Below are 22,452 nucleotides of genomic sequence, written 5' to 3'. Positions count from 1 at the left end.
TGAATTCCTCTAACATCCTCCTCTGTGTCACCACATCATCTTCAGATGCATTGTTCTGTGCTTCCAGCTTCTCCTCTCTGCTTATTCATCCTCATTTCCTAGTGTTCAGCCCCAGCAACCCCAGTCCTGCTACTAAACCATCATCAGCTTCACACACAGGGAACTCTACATGCCCAAGGGTCCCCCCTCATCTTTGCCCCTCCATAAAGTGATCCTGAAAGCCCTATTCTTCCTCTACAACATAATGCAGGACTCACTGCTTTTGTGACATCTGTGAGAAACTGATAAAGCTGATAATGAAAATGTTAATCAACTATTTTAGGTACAATCAGTCCATATTACAAAGTTTATTAACTGCAGGTGAAACAAACAGCAACTGGACACAGTGGCAGGTGATTCTGAAGGCTTAATTTTTTTAGAGCTGAGAAACAAGACTGTGCTAAGTATGTGTGGTCTGAAACATCAAGCTTTTCAGGAAAAATACACCTGGATACCAAAGACATCTGAGATGACCCCACAAAGGTACAAGGGATTTTGAAGGTCTGTGACAGAAACTATTTTTAAAAGAGGAAGAAATAAAAAGAAACATTCGCTTCAGGTACAACCTCTACTCCATTGCTTATATGTCATTTATGCCTACTGGATTGAGTTGCACACACATGCAATAGGAATGAATAAATCCTGAAAGTCAGCTTATCAAAAATAGTTTGCCAAATCATGACTTCAGCTTTCCTCAGTTCCAGTGGATTGCCAAGTATCCCCTGGGTTTTTACTGAAATTTGGAGAAGAACCTTATGAGGAATAACTGACCTGAAGACAAAGAAGACTTTAGAGAAGGCTAGACGACAAGGAGCATTTTGAAGATGAATTCTGATAGAAAATCCCTGAAGACAGCTGGCTTAAAAGGTGAAGTGTGGTCAGCATTTTTCTCCACAACAGGATGTTGCTGCATGCACCAACTGGCACACCACTTCCTTTATCCTGACAGCTACTGGATGCTGATATGGATACATATTTAACATTTTCCTCAGTCCAGCATACTAATACTAGGCCTTACTCCACCTTTTGCTAGAGGTTCAGCAGAGGTACGTACATAGAAATGTTAAAACTCCTCTCTGAATCCAGGTTCAGAAGAACAAGCCCAGTCCTGCTGTGAACACAGCAATATTTAGAACGTGCAGTCACGCCACACCTGCAATTGTGGGGCTTCTCCACTGACATGCTGTGGAGAGGAGCAGCGCATAGAGCACTGATGCAAGAGTCCAATTGGTAAGTAGCTGCATAAACTTCCTCCATGGCTCATACTAGACCTGGTATTTTTGGTGTATTTTAGGTGCTCTACAGAACAGTTATTTGTAGAGTCAAGGTTCCAAGAAATGCTCTGTACCATAAGCTTTTGTTTCCTGCCTGAGAAAAGAGGCAGTCCTTCCAAAATGAAAAAGTAACTCTGACATTCTGAGCTTGAACCCTGGAACAGAAAATAGTTCATTTACAAAGAATCAATCCCATCACACACAGTTGCTTTGAACTCTGTTCATAATACAGCTCAGTGTAAAATACATCAATTCTATCAAACAGAAAAAAGCAAACATGGCTGGGTGAGTCATGATGGGTTGTGAAACTGAGGGAGCTTGTGCTGTCCCTTGGGATAAATAAATTTTCATCGATCTCCCCCTCCATTCTGGTGATCTTCAGAGGGAAGCAGATTGTGATGAGCTAGTAAACTCTAAAACCAGGAGCTTCTTGCACACTCTTTGTCTTGAGAAGGGAAAAGACTTGGAGAAATCTTGTCTCCTCACTCATAGTACAGACACATAGTCTGGTGGCCACCTCTGTGTATCTCATGTCAAACTGACTTAGAACACACCAGGACATCAGAAAGAAATTCCTAAGTCCTTCTACTGCATCTGTACTGTCTTGTTTCTCAGTACTCTTTGTAGAACTCCTCTGCAGATAATCCAGTGGAAAAACAGCTTGGAGCAGATAATTGCAGGGGCTGGGAGGGAAGGGATGGCTTTGCAGGGAGAGGAAGTGAGCTCTCCCTTTTTTCTTCACTGTGAAACTGCCCCACACAGCAATTTCCCTACTGATGTGGCTATGACTGATCTATGCAGACCCATTCCACTGCATTCAGCCCTGTCCACACACAACAGGCAGTGCCTTAACTGTAGCACAGAAGACCCTGTGAAGACAACTGGGCCATTGACAGATTCTTCACAGTCCAACTGAGGACAGTGCTGCTGTGAACTCTTCTCATCCACTCCTCTGCCCACAGAGGAGCTCAGATGTTCCCTTCCTAACACATGACAGACAAAATCAGCTGGGTGAGTTCAAACAAGATGTTTGAACTGGTTGAACTAGGCTGGTACTTCTGCTTGACACAGAAGAGAGACCGTTGGTGTTGGTGTTGATCAGCAGCTGGGTCATAATTACCCTTGGCCTGCAGAGAGGAGCCCAAAGAGGGCATCTCACCATGGTCCTTCATTACTGACAGACATTAATCCTTTTCAACTATTCCTGTGAAGGAATAAAGATGGGCACTGTTGAAAAGGGCACTTTTCCACCAACATTATATCTTTAAATGCAGTATGACTTTAAATGCAGTATATCTTTAAATGCAGTATCAACTATTCCTGTGAAGGAATAAAGATGGGCACTGTTGAAAAGGGCACTTTTCCACCAACATTATATCTTTAAATTCAGGATGATTTTTAATCCATATAATTTAAACTTCTAAGCTCTCTCACATTTATGCACAACCACCAGCCTTTGAGATGAGCTAACCAATAGAAATCACAAAATCTTACTTTAACAGCCTACTTTACACGGTAGGCAATTAGCATTCGCTATTATTTTTAAATTACAACTTAAAATACAATTTCTTTCTATCTTCTTCTGTTTAAGGTAAACTTCTGTGGGGTACAGTCCAGTTCAATAGAGGTTCACTGCAAATATTGCGTATTTCATGCACAGGGAAGAGGCCATAGAGTATTTGTGCACTGTTCTACCTCTTTAAGTCCTCATAACATTAATTATGAATTATTCACTTTGTGAAATCTGTGTCACAGAAGTTACATGCTGTTGCTTTTTAAATTGATTGGTGTAACCCTGACAAGGATCTAATTGAAATCAGTCTGTTGCTTAAGGTTATCTGGATATTTTGTGTGCCGTGCCAAACCCTGGCTTGTGAGCTCACCTTGCATGAGACATACCAATCCTATTAAATACACCTAGCCTTGCATCTTAAACCTACAATCCAAACCCATATTCTTCATCTGCAAATCCAAGCAACAAAAGTCAGACACATATATAACTCATTATTCTGTTTTCTAAATATTATTTGAGAAGAATCAAGGTTTTCAAAGCTGGACACCAGAAGTGGGTATTCAGATTTATCATAATGTAACTAACATAGAAAATTATTGGATGTATGCAAAGGTTTACGCCAAAGACTTTGGAAATTGATTTAGAAGTCCTGCATGGAAGCAGTTCTGGAAGCAAATGAAAAACATTCAACTCCTCACAGATCTCCCTTTTTTCCATTCCCCTTCCACCACCTTCTACAAAAGTCAGGGAGTTGAGATCTTAGAATAGACAGGGCTGTAAATCCCCCAAAATTCTGGGTAATAATTGACTGAAAGGAAGCAACTTTTCAGATTACAGAATCAGACACAGGTTTGCTGAACACAATAGCTTGATCTCAAAGAGACTGGAGGTCAGTAGACACAAATATATGGAGACAGGAGAAGGATGAAGAAAAAGAAGACAAACCTAATCTCTAATCCAATCTAGGAATGGCATTGGCAGAGGTAAAAGTCACATGTGACTAAACCTCAAGGTCTTCTATCAGTAAGATGAAAAAAGCAGTGACGACCACCACTGAAAAGTGCAGGAGAATCAAAAGGCTGAGACATCATAAATCTAAGTTCACACACCATTGATTTATTAAATTCAAAGCCAGGAGCTCCATTCTTCCTACTTGGTATATTTTGTGAGCCTGAACAGGATATTCCAGTTCTATGGTATCAGAACTTTTTCCCCTTGTTTGTCTGTGAAAGAGAATCTTCAGTTCATGCCCAGAGTTTTAACCAAGGCAGTGAAACCTACCCAAGTTAGAATTCCAAATAGGAGCCAAGAAATGAAAACTCTGTCACCTATCTTGGGATGTTGGTACTAAAGCATAACAATGACACGTAGGAGGTCAGCACCAGCTGTTCTGCTGACAGCATTGTAACAGATAAAACAGGACAGTGGTGAATAGCAAAGAGTACATTTGGAGCTGCAGCAAGGAAAGAAACAGAAGAAAGGAAGGGAAATATGCCCTTTTAGCATCACTGTGAATTTTTCCCGCAGAAAGGGGCTGTAACGAGGCTCTAAACAGAGAGGAAATGGGTCCATCACTAAAACAGCAAGGGCACTGAGATGTCTTTGCAAACTCCTTCCACCAAAATCAGCAACGGTGCCCTTGCAGGCTGAAGGATTGTTTGACCTGCACACATAAACCTACAGATCAAAACAAAAAAACACAACTAGATCTTCTCTACCAGATGTCTGTTAACTCACTTATTTAGGCAGATCCCTGCATTACTAAACCCTTGATAATCTCAGAAGCCAAGTAAAACAAACACCACTTCAGGAAAACAAGCCAAAAATACCTACATTTTCAAGTCTTGAGTTTGAGGCTTGTTTGGTGAAAATTGTAACATGCTTTTGCTGTTAATGACACTTGTGACTGGAATGAGGTATGCGCATCACACAAATTCCATCGTGCTCTGCCACTGAGAGGTCTGTACATGCTCAGACTGAGGGAGGAATGTTTCACATCTGCATAGCTGAGCAGAAAAACTCAAGCAACTCTAGAACTGTTTGAAGCAACTAAGGAAATAGCTGATACTGACTTCTGCAGGCTGTTATTTTTTTTAAATTTGAGTTTCTTGGCAAACACAACAAGAAAAATAGGAAGACATTGCATTAAACTTAGTTCTATTTTCTGTTGTTAGAATTCAAACCTAAAAAGTACTGGTATAAATAAAGGGCTGATCTCAGCACTCCAGAAATTCAGACGTGGGGGAAAGGAGTACAGGAAGAGGTGAAATGGAGGTCAGAGGATAGTGTCGGAAAAGCACCCGCGAAAAGCAGAAGTTTCAGACTGTTTATAACCCACCAGCTGAAAGTGAGACCTGTAACAAAAGCTCTATGAACAGCCAATCTGTGAAACCAAACCTGCAGATAACAAGATAACTCCTAAATCACAATGTAACAACTATAGAACTTAAAAATGCATATTAAGGCTGTCTTTACAGCAAGTGTTTTTCTGTAGATAGACAATATTGAAGACACTGGTGCTCACCACACTCCCCCTTCACCCCTGTAAGCCTCTGACTGCCAGTCTCATGTTCTTCCCCCATGGAATCTATAGCCAGGATATAACCTCAATCCAGAGGAAACCAGAGTGAAATATCAGCTTGTTGAAAACTCTTCTCAGTGCTCAGCCATCCATCAGCAAGTCTGCCTTCCTTCAGCCAAAAGCACAACATTTCCCATTTTCTCCCTCATCTTCCATCTTGTGGTATTTCTTTGCTAAGACAACTTGGCACATGGCAGTAACACATCCTGGTGTCCCCAACCTCCTCCTGTTTGCTGCTTCTTTCTGTAAACTGTGACACCATTTCTGATCACCCTCTGGTTTCTGCTGTCATTAAGGACAGTCTCCACATCACCACTCCAGTGGCACCAGCAGAGATAAGCTGTATCAGCAATATAACCAAGAATGGATAACAGTAGGATAGTTTTATGGCTGGAGAGTTCCATAAACAGCATATGTCCTAACTGCATTATAGAGATGGACTTTAATGGGTTCACCTTCACCCCACATAATTGCTTGATTACATCACTAGGAACAGCAAGATAACCATAAGCTAAGTTTGTTTTGGTTTTTTGTGGGTTTTTTTTTTTTGGTTTTTTTTTTTTTTTTTTTTTAACAGATACACTGGAGTAACTCATTTGCAAAACAGGACTTTGAATTTGATTCATGAAAGGTATAACAGGGCTCAAATCAAAGTATAGTTCATGTTTGCCAGCTTCTTCTCAACCAGAAACCACTGTGTTACTGGGCTTCTGGAAAACTTGTCTTTTACCTCCCATTTCCAAACAGGTGTAACTGTCACTTAAAGAACGTTAATTAAGATAGATCCATTGTGATTTCAGAGTACTTTTTGTCTAAGCTTGATAAATTTATCACAGACAGCCTTAACAATACATAACGAGTTATATCTGCACTTTCTGCAAGTCTATGCAATTAATTTTCTATTTGTGAAAGGAAATGGAAAATGAAATATTGTGCCCTTTCTAATGCAGAGGCAGATGTAATGAATGGCTTTGGCAAATAGTTGTCAAAGTATGTTAACTAACATCTACAAATCTTTTCCTTCCCCAACAATAGTTTCAGGGCCCAGGATAATTCACTTCTCTTTTTTGTCATACTGATATGACATACTGAATCCACTGTATCTACATGAAAGAAAGATAATTGAATTCAAGTTGCAAACCAATTGTCTTCAACTTTTAGCCACTGGCTTGAGAGATCCCAAGCACAGATTAAAATCCACAGAGCTGATCTCTTCAGTATTCTTGTTGGAGAACAGAAATCTGGTAGGCAAACACTTGAACAGAAGACTCCCCAGTTTTGCAAGAGACTGCTGACACACACTGATCACTCTGCTTGCAAAGGGAACAATCACTGTATCCTGCACCTCTTGTCAGCACCCTTTCTTTGTGGGGGATGGGTATTCACAATCTTTGCATCTGGACTTTAGAATTGGCTTCAATGCTTTTAAATTCTTAGATTCAATACCATTAGAAAATGGCTATAATACTCTTGCAAGCAGAGCATCCCACCCCATTTCCAGACCGTCAGGCAATTTGCTGCAGCTCTCCATTATTCCATTAATGCAAATAGTGATATCCATAGGGCAAGCCTAAAGAGCTTGTCTTCTGCTGTCCCCCAAACACGGGGAATTACTCACCAAAACCTACCTGAGTTTAATCTTTTAGTTTGCCAGCTTAAGGCTTCAAAAGGTTAAGAAGCCCTAAAATGAAGATTACCAGTCATTCCTTGAGTTGGGCCCTTTGGGGCACTCAAACAGTCTTTCATGCCATGCCCACACACCATTCTACCCCTACTATCAGATTTCACTTTTATTTGTGAACTGGGGAAGCAGAGCATGGTTTCAAAACTTCAGGTTCTTTCATCCTTTTACATAACTAAGTCCAGCTAAGTTGTCCGAGCAGCTTTGACTCCAGCTTTTTCTACCTTTGGAGACCTTGCAATTTTCCTAATACTCTTAAAACAATTGCTTTTAACTTTTGGACATATGTGATATTAGTGTGATGCAAATCAGCCAATGTCAAGCGGTTGGTAAAGCCTGAAATAGTTTAGGAGTCAAGGATAACAACAATGTACAAAAAAAAGCAACAGCAAATTGCTTGTAGGTCAACAGTGACAGCACTGAGCTACAAGAAGTTCCACAGCATTACACAAAAGAAAACAACACTGCACCCACAAAAGCAACATTGAAATGACCCAGCAGTACAACAACCATAGCATTCAATCTGCAAGTAGACTAAGGAGAAAGAACACCTGGATGAAAAACTCCTAATACAGAAGCCATTGTTTTACCTGAAGTCATTAACACAACCGCACTCACCATGGGAGAAGTTTATCCTCTTATAGATTCTTCAAAGCCTTCTGATTTTGAAATGCTCACCCTGAGGTATGGAACTGTCTGGATACAAGCTGTTCCACAGGCACAGAGGCATTACTCAGTAGGGAAGGCCCCAGAACTGAGCAGGCATGAAATGTATAGGCATTGGTGGCATTTCAGCATCCTGCCTGTTCTTCCCACAATCAGTAGCATCCACAAGAGTTTCCTTCCAGCATCAGAGCAATGCAGCATTCACATCCATTTCTTCAAGCAAGGAAACAAGTAGAGAGGGAGAGTCCCTGTAGTAATCAGCTACCTACTGATTCAAGTACTCCCTTAGGAAATTCACATTCCTCATCTGCTCAGTCTGAGCAGACACTCAGACTTCATTCCCCCATACTTCAGGTGACACCTCAGCCTCCCCTCCAGAGTCCCACTTCCCACATTGTGTAAGTAAGGTCAACAGTAATGGCCTGTAGAGATCAAAGTTTGGGTCCCTAAAAAGTTTAGGGAGCAAATCAGCCATGTTTTTGCAAGTATAAATGCAAGTATAAATACAAGCATCTTCAAAGACATCACCAGCCGTACACATGCACACACACAAAGCCCCAGCTCAAAGGACTGACATCTGTCTGGTATTAACAAAATGTTTCTGAAGTAGTTGATGCTTCCCAGGCATGTTACACCTGAAGAGTAGAATAGCCTAGCCAGTAGAGCATCTGCTTCACCAAGCACCCCTCACATGAAAGAAAAATTATGGGAGCAATAAAATAAAAGCTGAAGGCATCACTGGTCAAGCCACAGAACCCACAAGCTGGATAAGCAGCATGAAGCTACTGAAAAGGCAGGTAATTGTTTTGGGTCCTCCTGGCCCCTGTACCCACCTGATTCCTTCCTAGAGCCAGGTAACAGCACTTCTGCATAGACACAGAAGTTGTGCAAAGCCTTTGAAAAAACACTTACCAAGAAATACCACCTGATTGGGCCAGAGCAGCCTCAGTACTCATTGCCAAAGACACAAGGTATTGTAGAAAGACAACAGTTACCTCACAGCACAGTGGGCACCAGCAGATGCCAAGGAGTGCCATGTGGGAACCAGCCTGCCACAAAGGAATATTAATGTCCTCAGCAAAAGCAATCAGCAGGATTTCTGAGACTCAGAATCAAAACTGTCCTGGGGTATGGGCACAGGAGACAGAACGGCAGAAGAGGTGGCAGAGCATAGCTGTATCTTCAGGTGTTTGCTAGAAAGCACAAATATGGGGAAAAGTTACACACACTGAAGCTGGAAACAGCTACAAAACTACACACAGCCCATCCTTGGTTTTATTGCACAAGCTACAAGCTGAATCTGAAAAGCAACTCAGAAGATACTCAAAATGCAGCTGGGCTCAGAGGTTATTAGGGCTTGTTGACACCATTGTTTGAGCCCTTCAGATGCAGACAAACTACTGGTATGACAAGAGACAAAACTGCAATACAGACACTTAATTCAATGCAGCACAGCCTTCACAAGGAACAGATAAACAAGGACACCAACCTCAGGGTGCTGCCACATGAAAAGGGGTGTTGAGTGAAGCAGAATGTAGGTTCCATCCCAATGAGCTACACAGCACTGACATCAGAAAATGCATCCACCCAAACTGAGTTTCATAAGTGTTTGGATCCATCTTTCTCTCAGGATGGCTACTCAAAAAAAAACAGGAAATCAGAATGTGAATTGAGCAGGTATGAAGTCATATATAAGACAACCAAATCATGAGGCACAGATCATTAGAAAGAAGGAATCCTTCTTTCTACACTTCCAGGGTAGTGGCCTGAGTGTGGAAAATAACAGATGCTGTATGCGGGCCAGGCATGTCAAGTGATATCAACATCATGATGAGTGAAGATGAGACACATGAGGAAGTGCAAGCAACAAAAAAGTAGCTGTGAACATAGAGAAGACTCCTAAGAGACCCTGAAGTAAAACAGGAACGAAACTATTGGCTTTGTATTCAAACATCTTCATTATTCTAACTGACTCTTTTGACTGCTGCAAACTCAATAGGTCTTTCATTACCACAATAACCACCATAAAAACATTTCTCTACACACAGTGTCCCAAACCATGCAGCTTCAGAAAATACATTTTCAGTTACCAAGAAAAGAGAATTCAGCTCCACCACACATCAAAATGTCAAACCTAACTGGCAAGTTATGAACAGCAATGACAGGCGAGTCATTCCAGACTGGGGAACATCTGGGAAGGCAGAGAGCAGTGAGAGACTAGTGGTAGAAAGAACAATGGATGAAAGAGAGGAGAACAAAAATGTGCAATGGCCAAAACCTGTCTAGTCTGAAAAGACAGCAGTCAGAACTAAAACCAGACACCACTTATTAAGAAATTGTTTCCATTGCCAAATCATGCACTCCTGAGTAGTGCTTTGAACAGATAAATTCTTATTTACGTAACATGACTATGGTTACATCTTTCTCACTGAAACAGCACAAATATTCACACACACCATACATATCATATGCACACATGAAAGTGGAAATTAGTGAGAAAACCAACATGAGCCAATAGGCTCACAGCATCTGGACACTTTTAAATCCCCTGGAGAATAAAGTCAGGACAATGTCAAATTCATAGGGAAATATCTGGTTTACCAATCAAACAAGCAGATGCTTTCAAAGTTGAGCTCATGTTATGGGTTTGTGCATTCAGATGTGCACACACGTGATGTTACAAGCAGGAGGGGAACACGACAATCTCCATAAGCATGTTTACTTTTTATCTCTGATAAATACAAAGGAAGTGATTCAGACTTGCCCAGAAGGCAGGGATTCTACTGACATAGGTGTCTGTGGTTATGTCTAGGAGCCTTCAGACAGGTACTACTTGTGAAAGAAATATTGAAGTCAGCTTTAAAGTATTGAATTCAGGCATAGGCACCAGACTAGCTGTGGCAGCCTGGAGCTCAGCAGGGGCTGATTTATCCTGCTGGAAAGTAATCATCATGTAATTAATGGAAACATCAGTCTTTATTTTAGGGGGTGGATGGTAAATCTACCACACAAGTTGTTAACTAAAGTACATGTAAATTTGTTAAATACTTATACTTTTTGCACCAACATGAAAGAAAGAATGCTTTATTCTATTTGCAGGAACTCTTTTCAGGGGAAAAAGTGACTAACAGACCATGCTTACGTGACAGGCCACAAGAAGCAGGTTTCATACGCTGAGACAAGAGGGGAACTCCACCCTGCACCCTGAGCTTCCATTCTTGGGTCTTGACCTAATGGCAAAAGTCCTCAGAGACCCTCCAAGAACTACTTCCTCTTCTCTGGTAAAATAAAGCTTCTGCTTCTCTCAGTCGCTCTATCTTTTTTTTGGGACGTGATAAGTATAAACAACCAAAGTCTTTAATGTGCTTTATCTTCTGCACAGGGGAGGATGGATCCTTGAAATTAATTTTAACAGCAGCATCTGAAATGAAAATCAGGGGCACTGTCCCTGCCAGCACTGCATTCAGAGCAGCACAGCTATTGATTTAGCTCAATTATGTTTTAAAGTAACATTGGCTTTGTTAAACAAAGCTCAGCATCTTGAAGTTAATGGCACTGGCCAAACAACCTCAGTCCAAAGATGCCACTAACTGAGATGAAAGTAGCACTGCATTTTCACAAGCTGCTTCTCACCCTGTGCCTGTCAACTGAGGAGCTAACCCAGGTCACCTTCTGATGGCTATATGACTTACTCCAAGCTAGCTCAACTCTTTCTACAAGGCCCTGAACCAGCCCATGTAGTCCCATCCAAGGCTGCTCACCAGCATTCTGACCAGCAGATTTTGAATTGGCTCTTGCTCTTCTCAGAGCTGTGTTCCTGCATGTGCTGGCACAAAACAGATCAGCAGCTGTGTGCTGTTATATTTTAGTTAAATGGTATGCTCTGTCTCACCCCTCGAAAATGTACAGTTTATTCCAAGCCTGTGATCCTCCCCTGCAGTATCCTGTGTCTGTAATCCCATTGGCCCGATCTGTTCTGCGCCCACTTTGAATCTCCCCGTTAAGTGTGCCGGGGGTACAGTTCGCTTCGCCAGCTCTCCTGGCCGGTGCTCTCTCGGCCCCTCTCTCCCCCTCCCCTTTCTCCTCTCTCCCCTCCCCTTTCCCCCCTCACTCCCCGTTCCCCCCCTCTCCCTCAGAAACCATGCTGCCTCCCGGGGGTGGGACCCCCAATAAACCTCATCTAATTGCCTTTCTCAGGGCACCTCTACTCAACTGGCACATTCACTTATTATTTTTGAAGTTAAATTCTGTGGTGGTGGATGTCAAGACAGAAACAAAATGCAGCATTTAAATCATGCCAATACAACACCAAACCGCCAAAATATCAAATACGTGCTGCCTTTTTATTAAGACATCAGTCATTTTAATTGCCTTACACAGTGGAGTTCTGGCTACCCACTTAAGTTTCTGGACACTGTGGGTAAGTATTTAATGACACCAGGAGCTCCAACAGGTGAGCCTACCTTTCAGTATTTTCCTTCCTATCATGAGGGCTCCATGTCCTCCTTTCCCAGCCCACTCCAAGGCATTCCTTTAATTTCTTCAGGTCTATACAGAACAAGATGCACTTTCAGTGAATGATTTTAAAGGAGCAGGAGAAGCAAAGGAAGACAAGGGCAAAACCACACCAGCAAATAAAGTATGAATGTTTTAGCATTCAATCAAATCCATAAGGGTATAAAGATTTGGGGAATTAAGACATACCCTTCACACCAAGGATCTTCAATTGAATGCAGATACATTATAGTTCAGAGTTGACATTAGAGAAAGGAAAGATGACACTGCAGTGAGATCATCAAGGACTAATGCTGCTTTTACACTGGAGCAGAGGGAAGACTGGGGTGTTTAAAATCCCTTCAAGATACTTTCAAACCAAACTATTACATGAGATGGAAACAGTGCAGGGAGGAATATACTAAGTAGAGTTCCTTTCTGGTACATATATATATATTGGACTGGATGTCAACAAAGAGGAGGTTGCAGTGAAGAGACTGATAGACTTAATAGCAACACAAAACCCAGCAGTAGATTTCTTGTGAGATTGGATTGGGTGCCAGGGAAAGTAGGGCAAAATATTCCATTAACTTTCACAATTCCAGGGCTATTCATTTTTGAGAAATGTAATACATTACACAAACATACGGGTGTCCACCTAAAATGACTTGTTTTGGAACTCCCTTACCTTAATATTGCAACTACATATATAAACAAATGCTACATGGGTGTTACAGGATCTTCAGACCCACAAGGAGAACAACAGTAGTCAAAGTGTTTACATGAATTGAAGAAAGGGTCAAAAAAAAAAAAAGGCAGTTTCATTTCAAATACATCTAGGGCTTTCTCATTAGGCCATGAAACTCACAGGTATTAATCATGAAAATAAATGTTCCTTGCCCCTAGGTGCGACACAGTTCTTACTCAAGAGAAATGACCAATACAACTCTTTCTCTGATCAAATTACTGAAGATGAAATGAATTTTAAAACAATATCCCGGGTGGATTATGCATTTAGCTACTTAAGAATAGACTTTGTAAGGACCCCCATTTATTACTTTGAAAAGCCAAGCTAGTAGCTGCCAATAATTAAGGAACAGTCTTGTTCACATCTCACCTTAAAGGCTTTGGAGTTGAAGAGCCTATGGATAATAGCCAGCTGCCCTATTGCACCTCACACTTTGCTTTGAAAAGTTTTGAAATAAAAGTAAAACCAGGTAAAGTAGATTGTGTCATTCATCAGCACTTTATTGTGGGGAGTTCTCACAGGAAAACAACTAATGTTTCATATACTGCCTTTTAAAAAAATTGATAGAACCAATCCTATACATGTGTACTTACCTATACATTATATGTAATCTCACAAAAATAATAATAAAAAAAATCACTGAAAGGCAGATGTTTAAATAGCATTAGACCCACAATTTAATAGGATTTCACTTATGCTGGGCTTTTCACAAGTATAAAATGGAGCATGTGATGTATATTTGCAGGGTTAGGGCTCGTGGCCTGATTGCCAGACCTACACTACAGCTCCACTGGGGCTGTGTGCAGACAGTGCCTCACACACTGCACCCTGCCCCAGCAGCTCCTGCACCCAGGCAAGGCTTCTGTGCCGCTCAGCTACCTCTGAGGCTGCTTCCTTTATTCCACTTCACCAGCCCAGCATGTTGAAAAAATCCAACAACCACAACTCACATTCCAGAAATGTCAGGGGTTTGGTTATAAACCATGACATAGGCAGCGTGTTAAGAAAAAGGGTATATTTTCTATTTGAACTCTTCAAGTCTTAGTCAATGGAACCTTATTATGTATAGGACCAGTTTTCAAGCTTTCCTTCACAAAACGAGAGCTAGAAAGTGTAGAACAAAATCTCTGATTTTCAGAAAACTCACTGAACTTCAGTATGAAAAAAACCCAGACAAACAAAAACCCCACACATGGCTGGAAATAAGATCATGAGCAAAAGCACTACTGTTCTTTAACTCCGAGTTCGGCTCTGTGCCATTTCCAGCCCCTCTCAGTATTGCTCCTGACCTGCCTTTCTCCTCACCATGTTGTAAACCCCTGACCTCCTCCTTGCACCTAGAAATGGCATTTGCCAAATCCCACAATAAGACGTCCTAGGATGAGTTCAGCTGCCAATAGGAAAGCTTTTCTGCAGGTTGAGGTTCCTCAACCTGCGTGCCTTAGCATGAGACAAGCTCCTGTGCCGGTGTACAGGAGGCAGAGGGGAACTTCAACAGCACCAACTAGAGAGGCTTCAACTGGTCTAGAATCACAATTGCCTTTAGCTACAGCCCAGCAAATCCAAAGTCACTGGCGTTCAAGTGTCCAGCAGAGTAATCACCCACCTAAAAGAATTTTTTCAATTTCTGAGGGGTGTAAAACCAAGCTCCTCTTTCAGACGTGCCAGTGTAAATCCACAGCAGAGCCCATGACAGCAGCAATCTGTTCAGATCTACCTCAGAGTAATTGACAATAGCTTTTGGCACAACTGACAAATTCAAGTGGGACAGGGTTTTAAAACCACAGCTGAAGTTCCTACTGCAAGTATTGTTATATGAACTTCTCAGTAATTACAACATCACCTCAGTAATTACAACAACTTATGTTTTAATTCAAGCCCATCTCAATTAAGTGGCAATTCTGTGGTAACATGATTAATACCCAACAATCAAGTCAATAGTTTCCTACTGTCCACATAGCAAAGCCATAAGCTAAGCAGTGCTGGGTGAACTCTGAGCTTAGACAGAAGAATTTCAGGGCACTGAGGACCTGATCCATTTCTCCCAGAAATCTTCAATCTATTATTTTAAAACTCTGACCCAAGGAAAGCACTGCAGGAACCATAACTAAGTTCAGTAGGCGGCTCTTCCCTGGACAGAAGTGACAACACACCAACAAATTCTCAGAGCAAGAGGTACCAACTGGGGATATTCAGCTGGGCTTCCAAGTGGTATCAAAGATTCATAAGTAACAGCAATACAAAAATTATAGAAATTCAGAGGGCACCTCAGAGTTGGGGAAATGCAGGCAAATTCCATTTTGAGGAATTAAGATTGTACTGATTCCAAAAAACCACTAATGAAATGTGTTTCATCCTGGTCTGCAGGCTGGTAGAGCCTCACAGCACCACTAATCAGCTGCATGTTTGAGTGGTGGGTGATATAATCAATCTACCCCATTTTTAGACTGTTACAAGATTAAAAAGCATTGTATTAATGAAGAAATTTTAACTTAAAAGGAGCAGTGGTGACAGCACAGAGGGGAATATTTGTGTGTGGTCTTCAATGTTTCCTCGACATTTAAAACATGGCAAGCGTTAAAATTAAAAGAGTAAAGAGGAAAGGACAGGGGAGCTACAACACTGAAGTGTTTCAAATAAAAGGAAAAAATGGAAAATGGTACCAAAAGGAGTACATTAAATTAAACAGTGAACTTTTATAGACAATCTATAAGAGAAACTATATGATGATCTACAGAATAATTAGTTCCAAAGTTAATTCATATGCTTATACAGCACTAAAATATAAAGTGGCTATTCCTGAGGGTTTCCCATTTTTGCTAACTTTTTAACTAAGGACAGAAATTTTAAAGGCACATTAAAATTATCATCTATCACTAAATTACATATTATACAAATGTAAATGTGATCACACCACACTTACATTCTTATAACAATAAACTATTCTGTTTTCTTCCCCCTGACATTTACAAAATTCATTTGGAGGAGTAGGATATACCTTACAGAGATTAGTGATAAATCATGTATTTTTAATGAATATCAATAGGAGAAACCCCAGGACATAACCCACCATCTAATTTGATTAAACTGTGCTTAAGGCAACACCACCTCTCTGGCTGGGGAATAGCACTATAATGACTTTGTGAGCATTATTGCAGGCTGTTTTAATGATTTAATGAACTGACTCTATATTTAGTTCAATAGCCTTAAAATGATTAGTGTTTAAGAAAAATTAGCTCACTTTGATCTGATTCTATTTGATAGTAAGTTTAAATAACCTAACCCTTCAAAACACAGTGGAAAAAAATTCCTAGAATCACAGGCAGCTAACTGCTAGAAAACATTATGGCATTCATTAATAACAGTTCATTTATGTTTAGCTACAGCATATGGAATGACACACTCATCCCCCAAGATGGGACACAGCAGCATATATTAAGTTGTATTATATTATTTTTTGCTGTTTTTTTTTTAATGTGAAAAATAAACCAAGGAAAAAAAATCCCTCCTGTATGTTCACATAATGCAAAAAATTTTTCCTTCATCAATGGTACCACTTAAGAATTTTAGCTTGTGGGTCCAGGGTATGGTTCTGAATCATCTAGAGACTGGAAAACTGTGTTGGGATTCTGAAGGCATAAGCTATGCTTGATGGCATTAGTCAGTGCTGGCAAGTTACTTCAAGTGCTCAAGCCATGAATGCAACACAGTCACGCTTGCTGAGAAAGGGAAACAAAAATATGCCATAGTGCTAAAAATAACACTTCCAATAGGAAATTTACAAATTATGGAACTAAATTGGAGCTGATTTTCTGAAAGGCTGAAGGCAGAAACAAGCCCGTAGAGTGGATATCTTTGCACTTCACCTGTGCAGACACTGCAATCCTTTTGTTATCCCAACCATCCCAAGTGTATCATATCAGCTCACTCCCTACAACAAACTGCTAGAAGCAACTCCACAAATGCCCAAAATAATAACCCACTCTGCAAATTCTAAAGCAGGCACCCAATTCGACCAAGAATCAAACCTAGAAGTGGAATTTTTTTCAAGAAACAGCCCTAGCAAGGAGATCTTTTGTTGGTTGAAATAAACACCAAAGAGGAAATGCCAAGTGCAAGGTAAAACTAGACACTAGTGCAAGATACCCTCAGACCTCATGTCACGTTTTTCCACTTTCCTCTTCTAACACTATAATCATGAACTGGTCTTTGGGTTTTTAGTCTTAAGCAGTTCACCTACCCTTTAAAGTGAGCTCCAAATTGACAGGCAGCAAACACCTTCCTCTCCCCAGCAAAGAAGTGCAAATGAATTTGTTGCCAATCCACTCACTGTAGGAGCTAGCAAGTTGCAACAGAAATCCAGGAGCTGATCCCATCACCCCAATGAACATTTTTCCCATGTCCCTTCACAACTTGCCTGATCGTGTCCCTTGCAAAGTACGAGAGTTCGATTTGCTCAAAAGCAATTTCTGGGTGGCATTTATCTACATAGAAAATGTTTGGGTATCTCCAGAATGCTCATGCTGCTTTTTCTTACAGTTATTCATTTGTGTCTCAATGCTCTGGATTTCCAGCTGTCCATCAGGTACTGCAGGCCAGGTTCCCCCTGAGGTTGGCTTTCCAAATTATTTAATATAATCTGTGCTTCTACAGTATTTTTTCCCAGACCTCTGATTTTTACTGTGTTGGTGACCCTTTATATGTTCAGTGAGTACTTTCCAATGTTTTATGTTTCCTGAAAAAAAATCTTCAGGAGACCACTTTCATTCCAGACTCACACAATTGGTAAATATCTTTATCATCAATAGAGTTGATTTATAACAAGATTTGATTTTTTTATTCTGTCAATTCTTCCTCAAGCAGACGACAACTTCTATTTTCCAAGAAGTTCCAGTATTTCTAAATTTTTATTAGAATCTAATCTAGAATCTAATTTTTACTTTATTAGAATAAAATAATAAATGACATTCTGTGGCAGTGACACTCAGAAGTTTTGTGTCTACCCACATGTTCCACTTCCATATGATTTAGCATCAACAAATGTAGAAGTGTAGAAGACAATAGTTACCATATATGGAAAGTGGTATCTTGGTAAGAGTAAAATTACTCGAATTCTGCTTTGAGTTCCAACATGAAACATGTCAAATAGTTCAATAAGGCACACATTGTCCAAATGACACCCTCATATTACTAAAGCACTGACAAATTGAGTTAATTTTCCCTTTCTGTCAAAAGCAACAATCAGATTGACACAATCCCATGGAACACTCCAATTTCCACTAAACTGCATTTTCTAAGAGAAAACTGTTCCATTAAAAAAAAAAAAAAAATCAGCCAGCTCTAATGTGCCTGAAGTCTATGCAATTAAAAAAGTTTCTAAATATAGCTTTAATCATGGCCAACCCCAATCTTCTCAGAAGTCCTTGCCCTCCAGGCCATCCCAAAGGGATGGGAACATTCAGTAACAAGGCAAAAGTCTCATGACAGTGTATTGACCCCATTTGATATTTATCTCTAGCCATTTGTGAGAACTTCCCATGAGCTTAATTAAGCTCATTCATTTCCACAAATTGTGGCATCCTAGAAAATATCAGACTTTCCTTTGATAGATGAGATTCAGATGTGGAAGTCTTATGGGAGGCAAGGTGTCTCTCAGGCTATTTGACAGAGTAGCTCATGAAACAACTTATCTAATCCCTCCCCTCCACAAGGTGGAAGTGGAATGCATGTAGGATTGTGCCCTGTCCAATGCAGACCCCAGCAAAGAGCCACTTGCTACAAACTGGGAAAAACTCCCCACATTGTTGAGAAACGGAACCCTTTAACTCCAGGCAGAACTGGAAAGCCACAAAACAATTTCTGTCCTTCAAGAGGGTATTTAGAATGAAAAACTCTTGCATCAAGAAGCAAAGATTTGAGAAGCAAACAGGGTGAGTGTTTCTGCACTTGGTATTTGGGTTTGGCTATGAGTGTCATCCTTCTCTTTCCTACATGATATTTTTCCATTTGTGCTATATTTGACTGCCCTTAGGGAATTTGTTTTGTGTAACAAAGCCTATTTGAGGGGACACTGTAACAGCCTTTCACTGTGCAAAAGGCTGCTGCAAAATCTCACTACTTATTCTACACAGATAAGGCAAAATACCAGGTAAAGATAATCAAACACGAACAGAGGAAAGCAGGAAGACTCACTCTTTGTCATAATGGTCTTAAACTGAAGCCAGACAAACTTCTATCTTGAATAACAGGTAAAATTGATCCTGCCTCAGGGCAAAATAATAAGCTAGCAAATCCCTCAGAGGTGCTTCAAGTTGGGATTTTTTTGTTGTTTGGTTGTGAGGTTTTTTTAATTTAAGAAAATCCATGATAACTGCAGGCTGGAAAAAGTGTACCTTAGTCTCCTGTAAAAACCATTTCTTAATATCAAATCTAAGTAGAAAAAAAAAAATCCCTAACGTAGAAAAACATCTTTCTAAAATGTTTTCAATTATTTCACACAAAAACATTAAATCACAAGGTATGAGCTTAAACTTTGTTGATTACATACTTTTTCTCCCACAAGTGTTTTCCTTTACAAAGCTGCTTCAATCTAGTATGTGGTCAGCTGAAGACCAGTGCTAATATAACAGTATTTTCCTTTCCTGAGTATATTTAAGCACTTCATTTACTTTGGAAAATACATAATTCCTATGCTATCCTAATTGCTCCATTTACCTTTAACATATGTACACAGAGTCCATACCAAGGAGTTCATGCACTTCATGCAAAAGAAGAGCATTTGGTCACCACACTGGTTCCATCATTCCTAATTTTTCCAGCTCATTTAACACCTTTTTCTACTGTTTTATGCATACTGAGCACCAGTCTCATCTCAGCTGTGCTACCACCTTTGCACTACATGCAACCTGAAAAACACATTTTCATCTTGAGGTCCTTCAGTTCATCCAGCACCTCAAAGAAAAGCTTTTTTCCACCCTTCATATCTGGATCATGAACTATATTTTTACTGTAGCACAAATACAGATCTGTTTTCCCCAGTACATGGAAGTTCAGGATTTCCAGTGATTTTGTTCTTTTGAGGTTACAGTGAAATCTGTTTACCAAGTTGTGTCCCTGAAACAGAACATCACAACAGTGGCACAAAAACCAAAATGATACCCATGTGAAGTCTCTTTTCCTACAAGAGTTAAAAAGTCATTTGTACCCAAAACAACCTTTTTTCTTAAATGTTTCTTTCTGGACATAACTTACCTGGAAAAGTGTAATGGATGTAAAGCACCCTGGTTTTATACTTTGATTTTTTTATTATTTGACTTGGACAAACGCCAAGTGGCAAGATAATACATTTCATGCAGATGAAGGTACTTGAGGAAGCTGTCTAAAAATAGTAATGTTTGATGTATATGGTGGCTAAAAATAGTCACAGAGTCGGCAGGTATTGAACAGCTACAGAAAATCTCAGCCAGAAGGATCTGTTTACACAGATACTTCTGTCCCAAGACTAAAGAATATTAAAAAAGAAAAAAAATCACCACACACATCTGGTTGGGGGGGTTTTTGTTTTTTTTTTTTTTTTTTTTTTTTTCTAGCTACTTATAGATCAGGACACAACGTGGGTGCGACAGATAAAACCACTACTGAAGGGGAGGGTGTGAGAAATAGAGCAAGAGAAGCAAATTTGCTGCTCTATATCTTGGCCATATACCTACAAAAATAAATGGCTTGTGGACAGCTTACCTCAGGTCAGCAAAGCTTCCACTATTAAGTAGTTCCAGCTGGTAGGGATTTCCCAATTCCCCACTTACAGGAGCCTCTCAAATTACTTGTTCAAATTCATGCAGATCTGGGATTCCAGACAGGATTTTTTGCTATTATGGTACAATATTTTATTGGTTGCTGTTCTAAAATCTCTAACTTAAGCAGTAAGTGAAATTCCAACAGCAATACCTCCAGAAAACAACATGCTTCCCTTATGAAGCTTTCAGGTACGAGATGCACGCAAAGTATAGTCAAAATCTGAAGAAAAGTGAGAGCCAACCTTATTCTGTCAACACTGACCTATTTTGTTCAGGTCTAACAGCTCAAAAAGCTACAAATTTGGTGAAACCTGGATTGTAAAACTGTAACACTCCTCAATTACTTTTCGTTGGCCAGACAGGCAAACCTGTCATTTGACAACACATCACGATCCAAGATAGTAAACTTTAGCACTCAGAGGTCATGAGAAAATGGCCACAGGTACAGCTTGCTAACCTACCCTAGGTAATTTTTCACAGTTATCATCCAAAAAGCGTAAAAGCATAAAAGACACGTTATCTTTGAGCTGCGTTTATTGTAACATGGGTGAGATTCCCTATAAAACCACTTACTAAGTAACTGTTGTGTGTTCTTCAACACAGAGTCAAATCAGTAAAACATCTTCTTGACAGTGTGTCAGGAACAAGACGACACCTCTCCTCCCAGAGACCAACACATTATTTATCATTCTGCTCTGACTTACCTTTGCTTCCCACCCAGCACTAGCTCCAAAAGCACTTCCCTGCCTGGTTTCTTAATACAACATTTGAAGACAAAGCTAAGCCAAGAGTCCCAGAACTTGGTTCACATTTTCCCAAGAATGCATTGGAGTTTTGCTCTTACCTGTAAGTAGACACTTCATCACAAAATTTTCACTTATGTTTATCCTGAAATCAATTGAGTGGTTTCTGTGGGGGAGTTTGAAAAACAAATCAATTAATTTCTCAATTCTCCTAATAAAGTGTTGTCTTCATAAAGCTTTGCACTACGTTCATTGCAGGGACAAACTCCAAGACTGATTTTGGGGCTCCCTGGATTATCCTCTCAAGGATTTTGGGTTTTTTCCATCCACTTTAAATGAAATCAAAGTCTACAGCACAATGGTTTCACATGAAGGATGTCCAGCAGCCCACGTGGAAATGTACAGCCAAATTAACATGCAAATCTTGACACTTTTGATACCAAATTTGAACTCTGTACAGAATTAAGTTCTAATTTAGTATTGAAACCTCCCATGCTGATTCTTCTTTAAGCTGAAGTCCATTGTATGGCTGAGAAAAGTTAACCCTTGTATTCCAAAGAGGTATTAAGAGGTAATAGGAACCAGGAATCCAATGCTTCTTTTGGAAGTGTTTAAAAGCTGAAAAGAGCTTTAACCAGTTCATCACTGACTCAAGTTAAAACAGGAAAGTGTTGGAGTGGTATGTATTCAGTCCCTTCTAGAACTAGAGACACAGAACCCATTAATATTATTAAAGGAATCATAATTGTGTCCCTCACGTGGATTAGCCAGAGCAGTGTTAACATGGGGAACAATTGTCATCCTGACACAGCCTCACTCTGCAGTCACTTAAAGAGTGAGCGGTCATGTGCAACACCAAGTTTTCACAAATCCATTTTTTAAACATGATTTGGGCAGGCTTGGCCTCTAATTGAACC

The 22,452-nt window shown here is 40.2% G+C and overlaps 1 long non-coding RNA gene across 5 annotated transcripts; it reads right to left on the bottom strand.

The window, feature by feature from the left end:
• Positions 1-317: 317 nt before the first annotated feature.
• Positions 318-21,680, bottom strand: LOC137471664 (uncharacterized). Of its 5 annotated transcripts, none has more exons than XR_010997759.1 (3): positions 21,637-21,680; positions 20,734-20,839; positions 318-2,296 (listed from the first exon to the last, which is right to left on the bottom strand). It is a non-coding gene; the product is annotated as an uncharacterized lncRNA (long non-coding RNA). The 5 variants fall into 5 exon arrangements; XR_010997760.1 differs by lacking the exon at positions 318-2,296 and adding an exon at positions 5,968-7,031; XR_010997761.1 differs by lacking the exon at positions 318-2,296 and adding an exon at positions 8,630-8,947.
• Positions 21,681-22,452: the final 772 nt, after the last annotated feature.

The sequence above is a fragment of the Anomalospiza imberbis genome, chromosome 3 (genome assembly GCF_031753505.1).
Source record: "Anomalospiza imberbis isolate Cuckoo-Finch-1a 21T00152 chromosome 3, ASM3175350v1, whole genome shotgun sequence".
Taxonomy (NCBI): domain Eukaryota; kingdom Metazoa; phylum Chordata; class Aves; order Passeriformes; family Viduidae; genus Anomalospiza; species Anomalospiza imberbis.
Note: the sequence above shows the minus strand (reverse complement) of the source record. Positions and strands in the feature narration are given on the sequence as shown.